Raw genomic sequence first — 6,000 nt, 5'->3', positions numbered from 1 at the left:
GAATGAGAAGGCTGAAAGGTCATGACAGACAATCCATATTCAATCAACTATTATGATTGTTTCATCTCACATGACGTTTGCTGCTGATCAAATTTATGTTCAACTTTTTTTCTTTGACCAACAAAATATGTAAAATCAAGCAAAATGCAATTCCATTTCCAACGTAATGTGATACTTTGTTCGCACTTGGATCAAAGTATCAACGAATTCTGTCGCTTCTTCAGTTCCATCGATCTGAAGTTGCATTCATCTGTTATCATGTTTATCATTCATTAAAATCCAAGTCTCTAATGAAGAAAATTTGGTGAAAATCGAACACTAAAATCTTTTTTGCAAAGATTTTCTTTTCGAAATTCGAGATAAGAAAAACTCTAAAAATATCTTTGAAATTCATCAGATAATTGGAAAGTTTCAGCTTGCATTACTCATGTTGATCAACTCACGTGACTTCAGAATAGTGTTTTCTGGTCTTTAAAGCCATTCTTAGTTAGTTCATGAGTTGAGTTTTGGGTGAAAAGAAGAGAAAATTGAATTTGAAAATTGTTCAATAAGAGTTGGAATTTGATGAAACATTATTTTCACTGGGAGTGATAAAAGTCCCAGTTGGTGTTGATCGATAATATCTGTTGGAAGTTATTCAAACAGATTGTAATCATTTTCATGATTGTTTTGTTTCCAATCACAAGTTAAATCTGTACAAATAAATTGTAATTAAATTGATGCTGTTCAAGCTTTGGACTGTTATTTGTTTGACTGGCAAGTCAATGAGAAGATAATGTCTGCCTTTTGCTGAATAATATCATGATCAACTCATGAAATTTAAAATTATTTTATTTCCTTGTGTTCAATTTATATTGAAGAGATGGCAAAACAATGTAACAAGCTTGCCAATGTGTTCCAGGGTAAACATAAACATTAGTATTTATATGGTTGGATCAGCATTTAAATGAAACTTGTTTTATTTGATTCATTTTGATTCGTCAAAATTAACAATAAGATTTGAAATTTTCTTGTTAGTATTGAGCTTTGTTGTTTTTGTTCAGTAAACTTGAAACATTTGACAAGGTAAAGAAGGGAAAGTTGAAGGAAATGAAATTTTGTTTGACTTTTTTTTCCTCTTTTTTTGGGTTTGCTGTTTTTTTTGTCTTCACTTTGCTTTTCATGGAGGACATTGTTTGGGAACCATTTCAATTGTGAGTCAGATAAACAGGGAATGATTCAGGGAAACAAAAAGGAAACTGAATGGTAACTGGAAATCTCTATGGAACCGGTAAATCTACTGGATTTAACTTGGATTAACTAACCAACTTTCAGTCTTTTGAGAAAACCTTTCTTGTATCTTTTTCTTTGTTTCTTTCTCTGAAAAATTGTTACTTTTTTCACTTTATTTGGACCAACAGGAAGAGATAAAATCGACTCAAGAATTGAATTAAACATCCTAAATGATGGTGACAGATGAAAAGGTGTAATTACTTCAGCTTTTGCAGCTCACAGATTTTTAGGTTCAACGAGGAAAATTTAGAGCAAACTTTAAATTTTAGACTCATTTGGTACAGAAATGTACATGTAACAGAAACAAAATCAACATCTAAATTTAATTTCATATTTTCAGCAATAATTATCTTTTTTAACATCATCTCGGTTCGAATAAGTCGTTCAATTGAACAAAGCAATGTTGAGAATTACATTAAAAAAGCAAGATTTTAACAACAATATTTTTGACTAAAATTGCGTCTTCTGTTTGCATTCAATACAGCTAAAAATAAAAGTTTCAACTTGCAACTAACAGTCAAATGTTTAGTTTTTTTTTCGTGTTTCGACCTATTCTGATGAGAATTGAGCTTAAAGAAAACAAAACTGACAAAATTATCAACTCAACAAAGCCAAATCTAAATCGAAGTTTGAGTAAATCGTCCTTTTAGAGTTGATTGCCTATTTTAAATTTACCTATTCTGACCCTATGGCTGTTGTGAAGTATGTGATTGACAGCTATCTTTTGATGAACTTAGTCGACTTGATCCTAATAAAGATGCACTATTTTCATTTTGTGTTTGTTTGCTCATTTCATCGGCATTTGCATTTAATTTGATAACATTGGTGTTAAAATTGGCTTCACCAAAAGATATGCTGAGTTTGATCAAAGCCATTGATTTGATCCATTCATGCAATTGCCTCATGTAGTTTGAAGAGTATTCCCAGTTTAAGATTTGTGTGAGAGAGACTTAAGTCGAAGTTTTAAGGATTAAATGTTTTATTTATATATAAATTAGATTAATGCAATCAAGTATTAGTTTAAATCTTAGAATTTTCTATTCAAATCTAATCCTTTCGCATTTCACACATGAGTTTTATCGTGAACTGGAACAGAAGCCTTTACTCTAAATTCGGTTGAAATATATTTATTGTAGCAATGTATTTCGGACTAATCAAAGTACCAGAAGCAGAGCAGAATGCAGATGAAGTTTCTCAGGATATTAAAAGAAAAGCTTCACAACTCTCTCATTGTTCTCGGCATGAGCGAAACGATCCAAAACACGAAATTTTGAGCACAAACTTTTGATCGAAATGATTATGATTTAGCCGATTAAGCCTCTTCAAGCTGGAAATAATAAAATGGCCTTATTTAAAAACAATAAGCACAATAAAAACACCATTAAACGTATTTCAAATTATTGATGATGAGATTTGAGGACATTTCTTAACGCAAATTGATTCTATTAGATCAAATATATTATAATATAAACATTTTCAAATGAAATATACATTTTGTATAATATCGGAAATATCATTGATCGCATGACCCGAGAAAAGGTTAATTGCAGTTCAATTTAACAGGCAATAAAATTTAAATTGTCCAAAGCAACGATTCCATGCTTTGAGTAATATTGAATAGAAGCTCTCACAAAGCTGAGTGTAAATGGTTTATCATGTTTACCAATGTAAGCCGATCCATTTGACCAGTTCTGGTTCTTTCGGCTAAACATTGAATCATCACTTTTCCATATGATAAGATGATCAGTTCCAGCATTATTTTCATCCTGGAAACTCTTGAAGGCAGACGAAAAGGTCAACTTTAAATAGTAAACAGCAGATGAATCATTAATGAGATAGCTAAAGGTAAAGTAGCAAGTTTCACGAGTTGAAATGTAAACTGGTGAGATGAGACTAATTGATGGCAAAGGGTTAACTTTGTTGTCCAGTTTGAGAAGTAAATATTTACCCTTAGTCAGGATTGACCCTTTATAAGGTGAAGCATCAACTAAAGGATAGTTGCTAATGTAACGTGAGGCTTCATCAGAAGTCACCAATATCCAACTTGCTACTGATGAACTTAATCTACTCTGTGTCCAGCCACAGTGGTCAATGAACTGCCCTTGAGTCTCAATCGTGTCCAAATTGCAAACTTTAGGACAACGAATCTGGTCAATCATTAAATTGTCTTGAATCGCTTTTAAACACACTTGACATTTGATTATCGTTGGCTCACACCAATTTAAATCTTCATTCCAAATCCTTTGATTGCCAATGAAATTGTCATTATCCAGTTCATCTTGATTATCGTTGATTAAATGGAAAATTTTACTCTTGAAAGTTGACAATATTTGAGTTTCATTCAATTCCAATGTAAGTTTTTCGAAGAACTTTTCGTTCGAATTGTCAACCTTTTTATTCTGCAGACTGGTTGCAATCCTTTCATAAACAGCATCTTGATCTTGTTCATTCAAATCATGATGATTCTCAATGTTAACACGAGCATCATTTTGATCATTTGACTGGAAACAAGGTTCACTCAAAATGGTATCATCAATGGCTACAAAAGGTTGACCATCAAATGAATCCACCTTATTAGGTTTGTTAACCATTGAGCTTTTGTTGATCCAATTGTTTGTCACCTTATTTATCTGGATAATTGGATAAAAAGGATCAGTGACAATTAACGGAACCGTAATTTGATGCCAATCAGTTGATATTGAAGTTGGAATGACCATCAATGGTTCCATTGGATTATCATCAAAATCGCCATCATATTCACCAGAAGATGAGAGTAAACTTGATGATTGATTAACTCGGACAAACCCAATAATTAGATTAGCCCAACCTAAACCATATCCAATGTACCTTAAAGTTAATGTACACTTAGTGGTTATTTGACTTTTCAAAGGTTCCCCCGTTAATCGAAGGTAACTTGATTTGCCTTTAAATAAAGCTGAAGTTATGTAAATAAAACGGTTAGACTGTTGACTGCAGTAGGAAGAGCAAGGAAAAGGTTGACCTGAAGAGTGAACCCATTGGGTTGAAGGTGCACTTGACGAGCTGCTCCAAAAGCAGAGATCATTTTCAAAGTCACAATTTCCCAGTAAATTACAGTTGACACAACAATAATTTATTAAACCAAGAAATAATACTTTAACATTGAACATGATTCAACAACTAAACTTATCCAAATCGCAATCAACAATCATCAAATAACCATCTCTTCATCGTCCAAGCGCATCTAAATAGGCCACAAGATACAAATATGTCAACCTAACAAAGTCACCCTCGCTCCATAAAATGTAACTCACTGTTGAGGTATTTTATGGGTTGATTGCCATTCACCCAAACCATTGTCATTGAGCAGTCATATCCGTAAGAGTTAAATAAATGTTTAACTTTAATCAATTTGGATGACTGAAAATGAAAAGATTAACCCAAAATGTTTACCCAAATAACCCCAAACAATCTGGTATCATCACAACATCTTAATTCAAAATAAATTGCTATTATAACCATTTCAATAACCATTTAATTTCTCATCTTTTTAACCCTCAATTTTGATTCTATAATTCAATTGAATTCTTTTCGCTTTTCTTTTGTTTCATTTTCATCTTCAATTTTCATCTCCTCCAGGTTATTAAATTTTCACCAAGCAAATTAATTTCATCTTTAAATGCCTTAACTTAAATTACAATCGATTAGGTTTAAATTGTAATCCAAAAAATACGAGCAAAAGAGCTAAATTGCAGTAAAATTGATTCTCAGTTTTATTTTCACTTTTCACTCATGAATCTTGTTTAATCAATTTTTCAGTTTTCTGCATTTTCACCAAATTCTGTATTCTTTATTCATAATGTTTCTGGTTTGAAACGATGAAAGGCAACACAAAATATTGTATCAATGAAATAATAATCATAACAAATTGTAACATTACTTGTAAGTTTCCCTTTTAAATTGCATTAATTCAATTAGATTGTTAATAGAGGCAACGAGAAAATTTTGAACCACATGAGGCAAGTAATTTAGAGCTATAAACCATTATGCTTATCATGATACTTTTCAGTGAATATTATTTATTTTCATGTTTGCCTTCAATTGCGTTCAATATTAACAATTGAATGAATTTTGCACTTGTGCTCATCATTAATACATCCATGAATGATACTCTTTGTTGAACCTAAAAGTGGTTCAATTGAAGATTATCATGATAATGAAAAGAGACTTGAACAATATTCATGTAATCATTTAATGGTAAACAGTTGTGATTGTTGAACATTGTAAATGTAATTTCGAGTTTGAACTTGACTGATTAACACTCTGGACCTAAGAAGGATTAAACTCAAGTAATTTCAGGGAAAAGTAAATATCGATTTTCATCTTTTCAGATTCAAAATTTAATAAACATTTCAAAATTTATTCACAAAAATATTGACTGAAAAATTTTGAGTTACAGGGGAAAAAAGGTTTGTGACTTTTCAGATTTTGATTGATAATTCGATTTGCATTTCGAGACTGAATCAACCAATGAATTTCATTGACTGATTCAGAATGAAAACATGAAAGAAAGAAATCGAAATTGAAGTTTCAGGTTTAATATGTTTGGTTAAGCTGATCATTAAAACTCAATGGGTTAAGTTGAGGTTAGTTTTTGTTGGATCAACATTTACAGGTTTTAATGTACGATTGTCTTTACATGGGATAATCAGGAGATGAAAAATTCCACTCATGAGACATTAGTCAGCA

The sequence above is a fragment of the Tetranychus urticae genome, chromosome 2 (genome assembly GCF_039701765.1).
Source record: "Tetranychus urticae isolate SD_2017Ah chromosome 2, NJAU_TeUrti_SD_1.0, whole genome shotgun sequence".
NCBI classification, from domain to species: Eukaryota; Metazoa; Arthropoda; class Arachnida; order Trombidiformes; family Tetranychidae; genus Tetranychus; species Tetranychus urticae.
The sequence above is the reverse complement of the archived record's forward strand: the minus strand, read 5'-3'. Positions refer to the sequence as shown.